This window comes from Protopterus annectens, chromosome 2.part2 (genome assembly GCF_019279795.1).
Source record: "Protopterus annectens isolate FY-2018-M chromosome 2.part2, PAN1.0, whole genome shotgun sequence".
In the NCBI taxonomy this organism is placed as follows: domain Eukaryota; kingdom Metazoa; phylum Chordata; order Ceratodontiformes; family Protopteridae; genus Protopterus; species Protopterus annectens.
Window position 1 is genome coordinate 590012586 of NC_056730.1, and position 19509 is coordinate 590032094.

A 19509-nucleotide genomic window follows, 5' to 3' on the forward strand; every position below is an offset into this window, starting at 1 on the left:
CATATGATCGACACTATATGGTCGAAGTTATAAAACTTTGAATAGTTAAAAGAAAAAAGAAAAAAAAAGTAACCTAATGGGTTAAAGCAGGGGGTAAGCTCCCCAGCACCCCCATGTGGTGGGCTATGCTTTACCACATGGAGTTGGTATATTTAAAGAGCAGGGTGTGTGGGGTGCAGGGGGCTTGCCCCCCCCCTCCCTACAAACCTTAGTTTAGGATTAGTCTTTTATTTTTTTTTAACTATTCGAAGTTTTATAACTTCAACCATACAGTGTCGATCATATGGTATTCAAAGTTATAAAACTTCATTCATATAATATAGACCCATTTTATGCCCATATGACTTGCCAAGGGAATATCATGGGCTATGGCTAGAAACACCAGTCAATAGGCTCTAGGCACTACCAACTGCTGTACCCTCACACCTTCTAGCCCTCCCTCAGGGGTCCACTCTCTATAGAGTAACCCTTTGTCCCAGTATACAGATTCCCCCTTCCCTTGAGAATCAGGTGCCTCCCTAGCTACCTGCCACAGGCCTTGCAATATAGGGTCTGAGAGCTGAGCCTGTCTCAACTCTCTTTTTGTAACCCTTCCCAGCTCCTCTTCCACAGGAAGTCTGGCATCCTCTGACATTGGTGCCTCACTGTCAGCCTGGGTACTACTACTCTCCTCTACCTTTGCAGTCACTCTGTCCAAGGGAACATCAGTACCCACAAGCAGCTGTGGCTCACATTCAGCCTCACTGCTACAGAGTAGCTCCCTCCCTAAAGTAACCACCTCACCAGTCCTGGCTGCAAGTATGCAGTCTGTCTGGGTTTCCCCCAGGCTACCAGACCCACATGCTTGTCTCCTAGCTTGACTGCGTGTAACTGCATAAACACATGGTACTGCCTCATCCAAATCCTTCCCTATCAGGACATCTGCAGGATGGTAGTTTGGTACCCCTATTGCCTCAAGACAACCTACTATTGTCATTTTGTCTTTTCCATTTACTGGCTCTCTCACCTTTTGTTCTTCACCTTGCCTCCGTGGACATCTGTATGCCACATGGCCCTAGTGGTTGCATTCAAAACATTTAACCCTAGGTGCTGGACATGTACCTGGACTAGTGGCTTCCCGTGCTACTGGCAGATTCTTTTGGGGCAGTCTGTGCTGCCCACCACAGGTTCCTTTAGACCCATGAGCAGTACTGGGGTCCCTTTCCTGTGCAAGGATGCCCTGCTTGCTAGGTATAGGTCTCCCTTCTTTCCCAACTCATCTGAAGTAGCACATTGTCTATCAGCTAACCAGATCCTCATGTCCTCAGGCAAAGTGCTAAGGGCTTGTCCACTCACCAAAAGGTCTGCCAGGCCTTCAAAAGTGGTGACCTGACATGCACTTACCCACCTATGAAAATAAGAGCTCAGTTCAGTAACATATTCACACACACTTTCATCTGCCTTGCATCTATGCTCATGAAACTGTTTCATATACATTTAAGTTGTTAGCTTAAAACATTATAACAAGTGATTTTTAACAGTAGTATAATCAAAATATTCACAATCAGCAAGTTTAGACAGCACAGTTAAAGCTTTACCATGGAGTAAGGGGGTCAGGAACCGTACCCAGAGCCTTTGGTCAACATAATACTATTTACATACCCTCTCAAACATATGAATGAAACTATCAAAATGACCCCCCTCTTTAAACTGCAGAAGAAATTTACTGACCTTTTGTGCTTCTAGGGTATAGTTACTCCCTTCCCCACTACCTCCATGACTCTGGCAAAGAGTCAGCATTTCCCTCTCATGCTGCCATTGCCTCTCCTTTTCCTCAGCTTTCAGGCATAGCAGTTTCTCATTCTCCTCAGCCTGCAGCCATCTCAGTCTCTCAGCTGCTTCTATTTCCAAATGCCTGGCCTCCAACTCAAGTCTCTTTAGCTTCAGATGGATTTTTAAGTCCTCTGCAGAAAGGTTGATCTGTCCATTCTCTGAGGGTGGTACAGCTCCACTGCCCATCTGATCATCCTCCTGGTTGCTGTTTTCTGATGTAGCTGTGACAAAAGCTGCAATCATGTCTGCCTTAGTCAGGTTTCCATGCACCAGTCCCCTAGCCTGGCACATCTCAGCCAGTTGTCTCCTTGTCAGCTTTCTGTACTCCTCTGTTGACATGCTGCCTGCTCTCCTTGACTAACTAAGCTAACAAAAGAAATAAAACAATTGTGATCTGAACTCTGAGTACTCACTGCATGGCTGATTTAAAGTACAAAACACCTTCAGTGATCACTGTATACAAGCTGCAGGAATTCACTCTACCCACACCACTACAAGCCAATTCGTATTTGCCAATCAATGAATATGTGGTGAGGATATTCCACCACTGCCAAACAATTAATATGTGATGCCCGTGCACTGGCCCAGGAATCAAGGAACCTCAGTCCTCACCACTAACACCAGTGAGGGGCATCCATATAGGGAAAGGATAATAAATACACACACAGTAAAGTACAATTTCCCTTAAGAGCACACAGAGATCACAGTAAGTCTGGGGCTGGTTTCTCCCTTTCTCTTCAGGTCCCCAATAAGACTCCCCACTGGCACAGCGATAAGGTCCAGATCTCAGCCTAGTGGGCAAGCTAAAACCTCCAGCACCCTCTCTGTCCAACCAGTGCTTCGTGTCCCTGTCCAAGTAGCTGACGCACACACACTTTGAGATAAGAGTTATATACAACCACACAGGCACTCCTGGGGAAGTCTGGCACAGGTTCTCCAGCTGTGCCCCTTTTCTGCCCAGTCTAAAAGGTAGTACCAGCTGCCACCACCCACTAATATCAGCTACTCAAAGGCCCTTCTTAAAGGGTGACCAATTATTACTGTGCAATATTATTATCCAAATGGTAAATGTGACTGAACAGTCAAGGCTTATTAGAGTGACTTGGTACAGTATCACTATATACATGCAATGTACTCTTAGACCTTAAATTACCTCTACACAAAACAGCCACAGTTGAAAGGTTTAAAAATATTTAATAATAAATAATAAAAACACAAGACAATACTTCTTACTACACAGTGCTAATCAAGAGTTCAGAGATCACAGAGAAATACTAAAATAATACTGTAGAAAAGTTCTGACATCACAGAAAAACACTTAGTCTAATCTTCCTAATTCCTAGCTATTTCTAAGAGAAAACACAGTTCTAAATAACTCACATCTAGAGCAAGACCGTGCTGGTGATGTTGGATGTTCTCAAGACAAATGCTCTGAGCTCTCTGATTCTCTCTCTCTACATTGATAACACAGAGCTGCTTCACATGACATCATTCTTCACACTTCTCTGGTGTTCCCAGGCTAACAGAAACTACATTTACATTCTTTACACCTGGTCAGAAACTAACGCAATAAAGGACATTTATACATGCAAATTCTAGCCATTAACTCTGGTCTTAAAACAATAGGCAAGATGCCTCCCTCTAGACATATCGGCTCCAAATTTTGACATCAAAGACAGTCATAAATTGCTTGACTTAGCTTTCTTACAGCACAGTGCACAGTTGTTACATTTTTGCAGTTCAATATCCAATGCAGTCTTTTCACATTTAAGAGAACAAGCCTGTGGCTTAGATAAATATTTACAAATGACAGAATTATCTACAAAATTCTATCTGGCTAGGCTGGCAGCCTTTACCTATATTCACACTAGTCTTTAAACTTCAAAGCATTTGTAAGTATGTATTTATATTTTTAGCTATAACATTTTTCATGATGAGGAATATAAATGGCTATACCATTTTACTATATTTACAGTGAAAGACTTAGGGAGAATTTAATAAAGCCTACATGGACTTATTTTCCATGTAATCATAGTGGCACACTTCTTACATGAAAGTAAGTAGGTTTGTGATCCAGTAAACAGAGCTGAGGGGCGTGCATGAGCGAGCCAACACGGAAATGTCCGTGGCATGTAAATCACCTCATAAGCAGGTGAATTACATGCAAATGAGGGGTGGTAGAGTGATCCAGCAAGCAGACAGGCAGTCCTGCAGACCCTGTGTTGGTGTCTGAAATGTACACAGAAAGATTCTGTGTACAGAATGTTAAACAGAGAGCAGGGGCTGTAAAAGTGCAGTAAGAAGGACAGAAATAGCATGGCAGACACAGATATGTGCAAAACTATCCACTGCATCCAACATCTAATGGAAAATAATTTAAAATATATATTTTTTAATAATCAGGTTATTTTGTGTCGCGTACCACAGTGCTCAAACATGCTGTTAAGAAAAAAAAATTAAAAGTGTAAAAATGAAAATTAGTAGTATGTGACAGTAATGCATTATAGGACCCTGCATGGAGTATGTACAATGGTAGAATGCTGTGGTTGCTAACAAGGCAGGGACTGGAACGGTGTAGTTTCCAGGTTGTGTGTACGTAACTAAATGCCAATGAGCTGGGGTTACTGAATAGCACAAATGGGTATCCGTGTCTGCAGATCCCATCCAAGCAGGCAGAGAACCATGTTGGTGTCCACATAAGAGGTATGTGACATCAAAAGGGGGTGTGTCCACATTATTTTAAGCTCATTGGAGCACAGTGGCACCTGTTCACTCAGCGCTCCTCTTTGCTGAGCAGGGGAGTGTACAGTGTCTGCTAAGCTTGGCTTACCTTCAGGGCACGTGTTTTAGCTGGTTCGAATGTGTTTGTGCGGTGCACCAACATGCTGAGTGTGACCTTTCATGGGGGCATGTACAACTGCTGAGCATTGTTTACTTTCAAAGCACGTGTTTGCATGGTGCTCCACAGTGCTGAGTGAGGAAGGCTGTACATAAAATTGGCTGAGAAAGGCAATGATATCTTAATTATTGATTATCTTTGTTCCACTTGAACTAGGGCCATTAACAGCCCTTAATGATGTACTTGGCAGGTGGAATGCATCATAGGTAGCCAATCACAAAGACTGCACCTTCAGCAGAGCACTATAAAGATTGTAGAAACCCTGCAATCTGATTTCACACCCATACTCTCCACCAGTGGAGTACAGACGTGGGACTTTTAAATGAAGAAATCTAGGGGCTGCTACAGGTCTGCTACATATGTATGTGGTAGATGCTGAGGTCAATGCTGCTGCTGCTGACCATAGGCCTATATTGAGAAGGAGAAGAGTATTCAGGCCCAGGGTAACCTTCCAGGGGCTACATGAGCTGGAGATTGTAAAGCACTACAGGGTGGACAGGGACATACTACAAAAACTCACTGAGCTCTGCCGACATCAACGCAGACCCAGAGCCAACAAAGGAGAACCCATCCCATTGGAAACAAAGGTATTTGTAGCTCTTCGGATACTAGCTACAGGTACATTCCAAAGACCAACTGAGGACATGATGGGGGTCGTACAGGCATCAGCATCCAGGGTACACTACCAGTTCCTGGATGCCATGCTACCACATGCCAGTAAATACATTTATTTTCCCCCACCTGTGAGGCAAGAGCCAGCAGTATGCAACACTTCTACTGTGTAATACACTAACCTGTGGTACTGGGTGCCATAGATTGCACTCATGTACACATCAAGGCACAACCCAGTGAGGAGAGTAGAATCTACTTCAACCACAAGGGGTACCACTCCATCATCTGCCAGGTTGTGTGCAATGCCCACGGCATAACCATGAATGTGTGTGCTGGCAACCCTGGCAGTTATCATGACTCCAATATCTAGCAAGCATTACAGCTATACTAGAAGTTTGCTGGGGGACATCCTACACGGCCATTTAGTCGGAGATGCTGGCTATGCACTGGAACCATAGATGATGACACCCATCAGAAATGTAAACACATCCATTCGAAGAATGCAATAATGAGGCACACGCACAAAATAGGAACATCATAGAGAGTGTGTTTAGGCTGCTGAAGTCATGGATCCGGTGCCTCGATATATCTGGTGGAGCCCTGCAGTACTCTCCAGCCACATGTGTACACATGTTCACAGTATGTGCTGTGCTACATAATATGATTCTGCAGAAATAGCTGCAGCAGGATCAGCAAAGGGAAGGGATACACAGCCCCCCCCACCAGTGCTTAGGTCATCACAACCACACCCACGGGGAGACTCCAAGGAAGAAAACTCTGAGGTTGTCCCTGTAGGTAGATGTAGGCATGCCCAGTATGCCCTGTTCTTAGTCAAGAGACAAAGCATAGCACATGCACTGAAAACCTAGGGCCCTAGGGACTGACACCTTACTCCGACTCGCATACATATTAGTAAAAATAATGCCAGCCAGGCCACACAACCTGTGCCTCACCATGTATTGGGTGTGAGCATGCATCAGACAAAGTCATCTGCAAACTACAGGTCTGTCAACTGCTGCATTCACAAGGTAAGTCACACAGCTAATCAACACTTGTAAGGGGTACTAGAATATGGCAGCATATGTATGGACTTACCACATGTATGCAAGGGAATACAATGGGCTACTGGGCTACTTGCAGAGCTCTAACAGCCACTTGGGACAACAGGTACTCTGTCCAATAACATGTGTCCCATAATATTCATTAGGCCACATGACTGGAAACCCCACTATGTTATTCAAGGGAGATGCCAAACAGTGAGGTCACAGGACAGTCACATGAATGTGTATGCCAGCAGAGTATGTGCTGGTCATCCCCCACCTTCAACTCATCAGTGTACTCATACAACTGCTGTAGTAGTATATCTGCAATGATATATCAGCAGACCACCCAATTCCAGGGGTGTGACATAGAAACTGGCCACATGTTCTATGTCTCATGTAATGCAGGAGTGACAATGTATGACTGTATGCCTTTGATAGTGTAATGAATGACACATCCCTGTCTAGCAGCCTAGGCTAGGGACATTAGCATGGGTGATGGTGTTGATGGTTTGAATCTGGAAGTAGCCACATCTTTTGCATTTGAGGTAGTTGTATTGTGGCATTCCTACAAACTGTCATAACCAGTCAATCTGTTACCACAAGAAAGCTGGATAAAGCCAGAGTGAATGGAGGAACAAAAGGCCAAACCTACAGACAGACATTATACATGCTCCAAGTAACCTAGAAGGTGGTAGTATAACAGCAGGTTGCAACGGGTCAAATTATCTTCAGGATATAAAGGCCATCACTTAAATGTCTCAGTAGTTACAACAATTCAGTGACTGCATTTTACAGTATATTAACAGAAAACCACAAATGTATGAGGAACAGAGCAGACATATGGGGCAAAATTCTGGACATTCTGCAAAAACATGGACAGGGAGAGGTATGGAGAGTGTCACCCTGTGTGTGGTGTTACATCATGTACCCTAATCACATCATACCTGTCAATCTCTTAGAGCAAGAAATTTGGCCAATGCCATGACTAAAAGTGAGACAAAGGCCCACAAATAGGGACAGGTTTTAAATATTGCTCTTACAAATGTAAAATGTTGATAGAAAACAGGTCTTGCATTAGCATGAATCTCCTGATGTGTATGGAGTCTGAAACTCAATTGTCTGTCATTATTTCTTAACTTCAGTCTTCAATGCTTTACCACTAATTTGCCAGAAAATTATGTTATGTAAAACGGACCAAAATATGAGGCAAAAATCTGGACATTCTGTGTAGCTCTGTACATTTGAGAGGTAGAAGTCGATTTTAAAGTCAGCAAATAGCTGAGGAATGCCTTGGACAATATCAGGGAAGTGCTGTACTGTGGTAACAGGTACAGCAGCCAATGGCCTGCAGCACACATAATCCTGGACTGGAGTACAAGTACCTCTGGCCTGGAGTCCCATTGTAATTACTGACAGTCACACTGGGCATGCTCCTACACTTAGCTAATATGAGCCCAAGTCTGTTGCCTCTTCCGCCCAAAGACCTGCTATGTGGAAATATGTCTGTACATACATACAGCTACGTATACATATCTGTCTCTCCCTTCCCCCCTCATGCTTGATTAGTGTAGCTACCAATATGTGGCACACACACACACACATATATATATATATATATATATATATATCTATATATATATATATATATATATATATATATATATATATATGATAAAAATATATATATATATATATATATATATATATATATATAAAGTACAATGATACATTGACTCTCCACATATATCTACATAACACATTTACATAATGCACACACACAACAGTTAAGGAGACATCCCTGTTATACACAGTTATATAGATATGTGTGGGGATGTACAAATGTCCCCAAATACTGCAGAATGTTGAGGTTATCTGCACTTACACATCACAACAGTTGTCCGATGGAACCAGACCAAGGCCGCAACAGTACATAATCCATTCACCCACAGACCTCTGTGCCTGCAGAATTTCACCCTGTAGACAGACACAGGTGAGCAGGTGGCATAATGTACAATGGTTGCAACGCAAGCCTTGGACAGGTGATATTGTCCCTGGCCACATGTCCACCTATCAAACTGCAAACAGCCACATATGGGCATACTGGTAACTGTGCACACATAGCAGGGTTATTACCAAATATCCCACTCCTAGGACACTAAATACAATAACAGTGCCAAGCAGTATCACTCTGCAGGCCACACATGCTGTCTAACACAAGGCCACTTTGCATACTACACAAGTGCTGTGCCTGAATCCACATATACTACAGACATGACCTGTGTTGCATGCGATAAGTACTGTGAGCTGTAGGGTGTAATATAGATAGGTATGGGTTCTAATCTCACTTCAATCAACTTGTGTAAGTGTGTATGTAAATATATCTCCTTGCAGTACTACAGATATGTTCATTTGTGCAATGGTTATACATTTTAAGGCTCTATGACTAACTGCTGGCCTCTACATGGGCCTCCTTTACAAGGCCTGCTGATGTCATCCACAGTGTCTATAATACGTTGTTGAAAGGCATTTTCAATGAACACCTTTCCATCGACATGTAAACATCGAACTAACAAAACTCTGAATGGTCATTTCAGCAAATTATTCCCGAGGGGAAAAAAATCACTTGATCAGCCAAAACCAAAACAAATTGTGAGACCCTATGAAATATACCAACTCTGAGATCACACTACAGTGGAGGAAAGGGCAAATTCCTGACAACGGCCAAGCAATGTTTTTCCCCTGGGAAAACATTTGCTGAAGTGGCACTTCAGAGTTTTGGTAGTTTGATGTTTACATGTTGATGAAAAGACGTGCAATGAAAACGCTTTTCGACAACGGAATATAGACCCCATCCACCTTAAGGGTGCTGATTGACAGTGTAATATCACATAAACTCAGTGGTGCATGCAATAAGAACTGCGAGGTGTAGTGTGTAATAGTAGATAGGTAGGGGTTCTAATCTCAAATCAGCTAACTGTGTGTGTGTGTGTGTGTGTGTGTGTGTGTGTGTGTGTGTGTGTGTGTGTGTGTATGTAAATATATCCCCTTACAGCACTATCGACATGCCCATATGGACTATCTCTGTGCAATGGTAGGCATTTTCTGGCCCTGTGACTGGCTGCTGGCCTCTAAATTGTGCTCCCATACAAGGTCTGGTGATGTCATCCACCTTACAAGCACTGGCTGGCAGTCCAATGCTAAATAAACTCTGTGACGCTTGTGATAAGTACTACGAGCTTTAGTGTGTATTAGTAGATAAGTAGGAGTTCTAATTTGATATCATCCAACTTGTTTAAGTGTATATGTAAATATAGCCCTTTGTGGCACTACAGACATGCCCATCTGGCCTATTTCTGTGTAATGGTTATAGGTTCATAGGTTCATAGGTTCATACTAGGCTATCTGCCCTAGGGCATTTATAAGCCTAGCCAGAATGTGTTTGGCTTTCGCCACCCATTTTAAATTTATTTTGCTATGCCCTTTTTCGATGTTAGTATACTGTGCCTCTATCTAACAGTGACACAGAAGTGATACACGGGGTAAACCTACGATCTCCCATCCACTCATCAAGATTCCTCTTGAAGAGAGTCAATGAGGGACTCTGCCTAATCTGGACTGGGATTTTATTCCAGAGTGAAGGGAGCCTCTGGGTTATGAATCTGTCCCTCCAGCATGTCCTATTTATTTCAGTGCTGAGGTTCAAGTCTCTCGAGCGTGTAGCTCGATGGGATTTGGATTTTCTGAGGTGCAGCATGTCCATTAATTCCGGGTTGGACATGGCTTTATACATCAGGCACAGATCTCCTCTGAACAGGCGGTATGCCACTGAGTAGAGCTGGAGTTTCTTTAACCAGGCAGCATATGGCATCTGTTTGAGCCCTTTGATCCTCTTGGTGAGGTACTTTTGGGGTCTTTCCAGTTGCTGCAGGTGTCTGGTAAGGTACATCCCAAAAGGGGCATTGTACTCAATTATGGGCCTGATGAGGGATGAGTAAAGAGGCACGATGACCTTCCCTGATCTAGATGTGAATCCCTTCATGATTAGGTGGGCTATATAAAATGTTTTTCCAACCACTTTGGCCACGTGGTTGTCAAATGAGAGATTGCTATCAACTTGGGTCCCCAGGTCCCTAATTACTTCTTCTGAACTTAATGGATTTCCACCTATGTGGTAATTTGTGGGCACTTTGTTTTTGCCAAAGGGGATGACTATACACTTTTTGGCATTTAGCTTGAGGCCATGGCTCTGGCACCAGTTGTCTGTTTCTATGAGGCCCTTTTGGAGGATGCTTGTGTCAGCTGGAGAGTCGATTATGGCACCCAGTTTGCAGTCATCTGCGAACTTGGTCAGCCACAGTCCTTCCGTGTTGGCCTGTACCTCCGAGAAATATATACCGAACAAGAGAGGTCCCAGGACTGAGCCTTGTGGGACACCACTTGTAACTGGTTTGGAGTCTGACATGGCTCCAGCAATTCTAACCATGTGGGTTCTGTCCTTGAGCCAGTTTGCAATCCATCTAGTGACATAGGGGTTTATATTTAAGCTGGTGAGCTTATCTATAATGCCCGAGTGGGGTATTGTATCGAAGCCTTTTGCGAGGTCCAGGTAGGCTGTGTGGACCACCTTCCCCTCGTCAATGGCCTTGGTGACTGTTTCAAAGAAATCGACCAGGTTTAAGAGGCAGAATCTGCCCTTAACAAAGCCGAACTGGGTAGGATCCAGTGTTTGTAGGTCCCCAATATCTTTATTTATGAGGTCCATGATGATCCTTTCCATAGCTTTGCAGACGAAGCTAGTCAGGCTTATGGGGCGATAGTTTCCAGGATCCGTTGAGGCACCACCTTTATGGAGAGGGACCACTGTTGCTGTACGCCACTCTTTGGGCACATATCCTGTAGTAAGGCTGAGATTGAACAGTAGTTTTATGTTTGGGTTTAGCTCTTCTTTGAGTTCATGTAGGACGCAGCCGGGACACCATCTGGTCCCATTGATGCTGTGTTTTTGCTTTGGAGAGGCGGCTCTTACCTGAGCATCTGAGATGTCAGGGGCAGCACTCTGCTGGGATAGATATTTGCCCTTTTGGTGGGAGGGGAGTTTGCGCTGAACCTGTCAGCTAGGATGTTGGCAATGTCTGTGGGTTCGGTGTATTTTTGTCATTTTGGACTAATTCTGAGCATATCTGGGAATTACTACCCAGGTTCCTAACATAACTAAAGAAAGCCTTGTGATTATCCTTAGTGTCCTGTGCAATTTTTCTCTTGAAGCTGGCCTTAGACAATTTTATGTGTGCCCGTAGTTTTTTGCTAATACTGATCAGTGATGCCTTCCCTTTTTGGGATTTTGCTTTATCATTTAGTAGCTTCCTCCTTCTATTGTATAGTTTGTTTATGGCTGGGGTCCACCAGACAGGACGTCTGCCTTTGGAGGATTGGGTCTTGGTTTTATTTGGGATCGCATGATCCATGCATTCCTGAAGGTGTTCATAGAATGCGTTTATAAAGGATTCTGCGGTCTGGGCTGTATTTTCCACAGGCCCGGGGGCTTTGAAGGATTCCACCTCAGTTTTCAGGAGTGTAAAATTTGCTTTAGAGAAGTTTTTCACTGTGGTTTTCTGGGCAGGGGGTGGGGTCGGGATGTGAATATCCAGTGAGATTAGTTTATGGTCTGATCTTACCAGTGAGGGATACACTTCTGGTCTGGAGCATAGAGTCCCCATGTTGGTGATGATCAGGTCCAGTATGTTTTCCCCTCTTGTGGGAGTGGTAAGAAGTTGTTCCATAGTATTTGAGTTTATAAATTCTAGGAACCTTTGGGCTAGGGTGTTGGAGCTAGAGTAATGCTCCCAGTCTATGTTTGGGTAGTTGAAGTCGCCCAATATAATGGTGTTTGGAGAGACCTTCATATTTTCCAGTGTTCTCAGGAAGGCCGAGTGGGGTTCCTGGGTTTGGGAGGGTGGTCTGTAGCAGGCTATAAACTGGAAGGCAGTTTTACCCACTGTTAGTTGCACATGGATAGTCTCTGATGCTTCGTGCTTTGCCACCAACCTGGAGGTGTGGGTATCTTTGATGAATATCGATACTCCCCCTCCTTTTGTGGTTCGGTCCAAGTTTTGGGGCCAAAAAGCATGGTATGAGGTATAACCTGGTAGTGCTGGGGTGCTCTCAGGAGCCCTGAACCAGGTTTATGTTACTGCACAGATATCGATGTTCTCCATGCTAAGGAGAGTTTCGAGTGCGTGCATCTTGAGGTTTAGACTTCTGGCGTTGAGTAGCATTACTCTTAGTTTCTTATCCCTTGTGATACCTATGGAGGTGGGTTTGTCTTTTGAGCCTTGCCTAAAAAAGGCACTATGGGGGTAGCAAGAGCCTTTGCCAATATCTGAAAGCCCAGGGGTGACAGGTGCAAGCCATCCCTAGCGAAGCATCGTGGCTTGTCAAGTATATCATCCCAAGCTGACAGGCATTGGATCCCCTTTGAATGACACCAGTACTTAAGCCAATTGTTGAAATTGATCATCTTGTCTTCATATTGTGGCATCATTCTTGGTGAGGGTAAGATGCTACTCAAGGTCAGGGTCATACCGGCCTGGGCTACATGCTCAGAGAGCTCCTTTATGTCTCTTTTCATGTAATCCAGGGAGGTACGTCTCAGGTCATTCACACCAGCATGGACAATGACTGAGTCATATTTGTACTTGCCTTGGAGTGACCTGAGTGCTTGTGTTATGTGGCGGATCCTAGCACCCGACAGGCTGCTCACCATGACCCTCTCCTTGTTCAGCCTGGTGAGCGGGACGTCAGTGTGCCTGATGATAGAGTCACCTATTATAAGTGTATCAGGTGTGTTGTTTAGTCTTAAGGGCTGTGACTGTTTGGCACACTGGCTTTGTGAGATATGTGTTGCATGTGTTTTGTTTTGGGGTAGCGGCTGCTTGGGTGTCTGCTTTGGAGGTCTCTGCTGCTTCGGCAGATCTTTATTTAGAGCCTCTGAGTATGTTTTTGTGTGATTATGTGTTTGGTTTGCTGTCGTGGTAGGTCTATGTGAGACTGGAATTGTAGTGAGTATGGTTTCCTTCTCCTCCTGACTGGTTATGCCAGTACTGAGTTGAGAGAGCTTAGCCTCCAGTTTGGCTATATGGTTGCATCTCTCACATGTGTTGGAATTTGTTGGGAGGAGGAGAGGGTTGTCTGTGTACATGAGGCAGTTGTAACATTGCCTCAAGATTCCCAGATTCACCAGCTGGACCGGAGAGGAGATTGACAACTGACCTTTGGACATGCTAGAATAATATTGGGAATTCCTTAATAATTGAAAACCAGGGCCAGTGGGGAGTGAGGGTGTAGTGCTTTTAATTTTTAGTGCTGACTTATATAATTGCTTTAGTGAGCAAGTGCCAGGTAACTTCAGTGCAATGTGTTACAGGTAACTTAAATGCAAAAATGACAAACAGTAACTTTCTTTCAAGTGAAACAAGGAAATAAGTACAGTAAGCAATGCAGATATCACTAGTGAGCCACAGAAGCGCTGAGAAGCCACGTATTAGGTGGAATTAGTGTTCCAGGGAAATAACAAGCAAACAAACAACAAGCATATAAACAAAGCTATATTCAGCAGGCCTGGATCTAGTCTATGCTACAGCAAACAAGGTGTACCAATTTCAGTAAGATACAGTTCAAATATTCAGGCACTATAAACCTTTAACCAGAAATTCCCAGCTCAGAAGGGCAGAGTCCAGCCTCTTCTCCCACAAGAATGCAGACCAAAAACCTTCTTAATGTAAAATAACTGGCCTGAAGCCCAAGTGCCTAAACCAGAACTAATACACTTTAAGAATAACAGACACTGGGCTCTCAATCAGCAGTTCCCAACTTAGAAGGATGAAAGCTACCTGTCCTGCCACCACAGTGCATGCCACAAACCTTCCTAATGTAAAACAACTGGTCAGAAGCCCAAGTGCTTAATCCAAAAGACTTAGAATGACAGCTAAACTTTAATCATGTTACTACCAAGTAGTAATAAATACAATTGAATACTTTAGAGAATGCCTGGATTAGTGCTCAAGTTACACAAACAAAGCTAGATCCAGCAGGCCCGAATCCAGTCTATGCCACAGCAAACAAGGCGCACCAACTTCAGTAAGAAGCAGTTCAGATATGCATGCACTATAAGCCTTCAATCAGAAATTCCCAGCTCAGAAGGGCAGAGTCCAGCCTCTCCTCCCACAAGAGTGCAGACCACGAACCCTCTTAATGTAAAATAACTGGCCTGAAAGCCTAAGTGCTTAAACCAGAATTAATACACTTTTAGAATAACAGACACTGAGCCCTCAATCAGCAGTTCCCAACCTAGAAGGATGTAAGCTACCTGTTCTGCCACTACAGTGCAGACCACAAACCCTCTCAGTGCAAAACAACTGGTCCGAAGCCCAAGTGTTTAAACCAGAAGGCTTAGAATGAGTTACACCAAGCAGTAATAAATACAACTGAGTACTTTTAAGATGGTGCAAAAGTAAAAAGAAGTAGGTAGAAACACAAGTACAGTAAAAGCAGATTAAATTTTTTTTTTTTCTGAACAAGTGCTGAGATCAAAGAAACAGATTTGCATGCTGAAACTAGAAAACTGGCTAGTTATAGGGAAAAAAACTAAGCTAGGAGGCTTCCCTCCAACACAGAAGGGCTTGGGGGCTCAAAAGCCTACAAATAGTCTATACCACTTAACAGGAAAGGCAGGAAACAAGCTTATTTTTTTTTCTGTTTCCCAGATGCTCTCTTTGTACACAGTAGGAGTGCCTGAAATCAGAATATGATCTCACTGCACTCAGTTGAGTGAGCAAATGAGATGGGCCCAGAAGGAGTATCCAAACACAAATTTACAAGAGGGGCGGGCAGCTGCAAGGCCACTAAGATTAACACCAACACAAAAACAGGGAGGGTGGGTGGGACAAACTGAAGAGCAGAGTGAAAACTTCCAGTTCAGCTAAATATTCTTTCCACACAGTTAAAATCAATTTAAATACTGTATTTTTTTGAAAAAAAAAGCAGATAAAGGTACTTAAATTCTCTTATACGTCCAATTGAATATAGCAAGTTGTTAGCTGGCCAAAGCTGAGGTTTTTAAGCAGAAAATATTTCACACTGTACCACTTAAATAGGCAAGGACAGGAAATCAAAGAATGTGACTACCCCCACACCTGTAATTACTAGCAAATAACAAAATTCAGCAAACACTGACTAACTACCATTTCAGCTAATATTTCTTCCACACTGAAGAGCAGAGTGAAAACTTCCAGTTCAGCTAAATATTCTTTCCACACAGTTAAAATCAATTTAAATACTGTATTTTTTTGAAAAGAAAGCAGATAAAGGTACTTAAATTCTCTTATACGTCCAGTTGAATATAGCAAGTTGTTAGCCGGCCAAAGCTGAGGTTTTTAAGCAGAAAATATTTCACACTGTACCACTTAAATAGGCAAGGACAGGAAATCAAAGAATGTGACTACCCCCACACCTGTAATTACTAGCAAATAACAAAATTCAGCAAACACTGACTAACTACCATTTCAGCTAATATTTCTTCCACACTGAAGAGCAGAGTGAAAACTTCCAGTTCAGCTAAATATTCTTTCCACACAGTTAAAATCAATTTAAATACTGTATTTTTTTGAAAAGAAAGCAGATAAAGGTACTTAAATTCTCTTATACGTCCAGTTGAATATAGCAAGTTGTTAGCCGGCCAAAGCTGAGGTTTTAAGCAGAAAATATTTCACACTGTACCACTTAAATAGGCAAGGACAGGAAATCAAAGAATGTGACTACCCCCACACCTGTAATTACTAGCAAATAACAAAATTCAGCAAACACTGACTAACTACCATTTCAGCTAATATTTCTTCCACACTGAAGAGCAGAGTGAAAACTTCCAGTTCAGCTAAATATTCTTTCCACACAGTTAAAATCAATTTAAATACTGTATTTTTTGAAAAAAAAGCAGATAAAGGTACTTAAATTCTCTTATACATCCAGTTGAATATAGCAAGTTGTTAGCCGGCCAAAGCTGAGGTAGTTAAGCAGAAAATATATCACACAGTAGCACTTAAATAGGCAAGGACAGGAAATCAAAGAATGTGTCTACCCCACCTGTAATTACTAGCAAATAACAAAATTCAGCAAACACTGACTAACTACCATTTCAGCTAATATTTCTTCCACACTGAAGAGCAGAGTGAAAACTTCCAGTTCAGCTAAATATTCTTTCCACACAGTTAAAATCAATTTAAATACTGTATTTTTTGAAAAAAAAGCAGATAAAGGTACTTAAATTCTCTTATACGTCCAGTTGAATATAGCAAGTTGTTAGCCGGCCAAAGCTGAGGTTTTAAGCAGAAAATATTTCACACTGTACCACTTAAATAGGCAAGGACAGGAAATCAAAGAATGTGACTACCCCCACACCTGTAATTACTAGCAAATAACAAAATTCAGCAAACACTGACTAACTACCATTTCAGCTAATATTTCTTCCACACTGAAGAGCAGAGTGAAAACTTCCAGTTCAGCTAAATATTCTTTCCACACAGTTAAAATCAATTTAAATACTGTATTTTTTGAAAAAAAGCAGATAAAGGTACTTAAATTCTCTTATACGTCCAGTTGAATATAGCAAGTTGTTAGCCGGCCAAAGCTGAGGTTTTAAGCAGAAAATATTTCACACTGTACCACTTAAATAGGCAAGGACAGGAAATCAAAGAATGTGACTACCCCCACACCTGTAATTACTAGCAAATAATAAAATTCAGCAAACACTGACTAACTACCAGTTCAGCTAATATTTCTTCCACACTGAAGAGCAGAGTGAAAACTTCCAGTTCAGCTAAATATTTTTTCCACACAGTTAAAATCAATTTAAATACTGTATTTTTTTGAAAAAAAAGCAGATAAAGGTACTTAAATTCTCTTATACGTCCAGTTGAATATAGTAAGTTGTTAGCCGGCCAAAGCTGAGGTTTTAAAGCAGAATATATTTCACACTGTACCACTTAAATAGGCAAGGACAGGAAATCAAAGAATGTGACTACCCCCACACTTGTAATTACTAGCAAATAACAAAATTCAGCAAACACTGACTAACTACCAGTTCAGCTAATATTTCTTCCACACTGAAGAGCAGAGTGAAAACTTCCAGTTCAGCTAAATATTCTTTCCACACAGTTAAAATCAATTTAAATACTGTATTTTTTGAAAAAACAGCAGATAAAGGTACTTAAATTCTCTTATACGTCCAGTTGAATATAGCAAGTTGTTAGCCGGCCAAAGCTGAGGTTTCTAAGCAGAAAATATTTCACACTGTACCACTTAAATAGGCAAGGACAGGAAATCAAAGAATGTGACTACCCCCACACCTGTAATTACTAGCAAATAACAAAATTCAGCAAACACTGACTAACTACCAGTTCAGCTAATATTTCTTCCACACTGAAGAGCAGAGTGAAAACTTCCAGTTCAGCTAAATATTCTTTCCACACAGTTAAAATCAATTTAAATACTGTATTTTTTTGAAAAATAAAAGCAGATAAAGGTACTTAAATTCTCTTATACGTCCAGTTGAATATAGCAAGTTGTTAGCCGGCCAAAGCTGAGGTTTTTAAGCATGCATTTTAAGGCCCTGTGACTAGCTGCTGGCCTCTACATTTGCTTCCTTTACAAGACCTGCTGATGTCATCTACCTTAAGGGTGCTAGCTGACAATCTAATATCAGATAAACTCCGTGGTGCATGCGATAAGTAGTGTGTAATAGTAGATAGGTAGGGGTTCTAATCTCACATCAGCCAACTGTGCGTGGGTGTGTGTGTAAATATATCCCCTTGCAGCAATACAGATGTGCCCATATGGGCTGTCTTCCTGCAATGGTTATGCATTTTATGAGCATGTGACTAGCTGCTGGCCTCTAAATTGCCCTCCTCCACATAAGCATAACTGATGTTCGCCACCTTCTAGATTTGTATGTTCAGAAAATCCAGGTGACATGTAGAGAGTAGCAGACCTTGTTACAAAGTATGAATGCATGATTACACTGACTGCCCCCATTGTCCCTGATACACTGTTACACACATATGTACCTAGGAAGCCATTCATGTATACTGCCTTACCTTGCTGACATCATATTTCTGCTGTGCCACCATGCCATCCTGTACCACTGTATTGCCACCATGTGTCTACTGTTTAACCCCTCAGACACCTGGAACAAACACATACACAGGGCCATGACACACCTATCATTCTGTAACACTATTGCCAGTCTAACATGAAGCAACAAAGATACACAAACTTTGATATGTAGTCATGACACATGCCAGCATGAAATGCCTGTAGTGGCCCACAAGTGCCATGGCAAAGCAGTATTGCACTACACAAGTACATGTAAAGTAATATAGTCAACCTGTGCATCAGGCATATATTTGCATTTCCCTGCATCGATGGCAGAGATGGTAGGAATGTGGCACAGGTATTATCACATGCACAGGGTGTGGGGGTGCCAGAGGCCTAGGCTGTGCAAAACAGGTGACAGCATGTGTGTGAGTCAGGAAATGGTGCGGGTTAGATGGGCCATGGAGAGGTGCCATGTGCGTCTGTTGGTGACCTGCATGCAACAGTGTTGTTTTAGTGTGTGCATGCACACAGTCAAGCCCACTGCTATCCCTACACATGCATATGTTGGAATGTCATGAACCATACATGGTAGAGTGGATAGTTCACCATCTCTGGCCACAAACACGTGAACTGGCTCTGCCAGGAGTAGCACTGGCACCATCATGCCCAAGGTCAGATGTGGTGCTAGTACCTGATGGTGACTGCAAATGCTGGAGCTGTGTCCCCCATGGGACCACCCAGGACCATGTGCCCCATGGCCTGCCACGTCATGGTGTGGACAGCACACCTCTCTCTGTAGTGCTGTAGGTACTGCCATTATGGGAGGGTAACTGTGCATGGCCACGTGAACTCCCAACACATGGTGTTGCTGACCTTTGTCCACGTGTCTGACACCCAACTCCAACCAGATGTTCCAGCACAGACACTGTACGGTCAAAGGCAGACACTGTCTCAGCCAACCATCTATCCACAACAGCAGTGAACTGATCCAGGGTG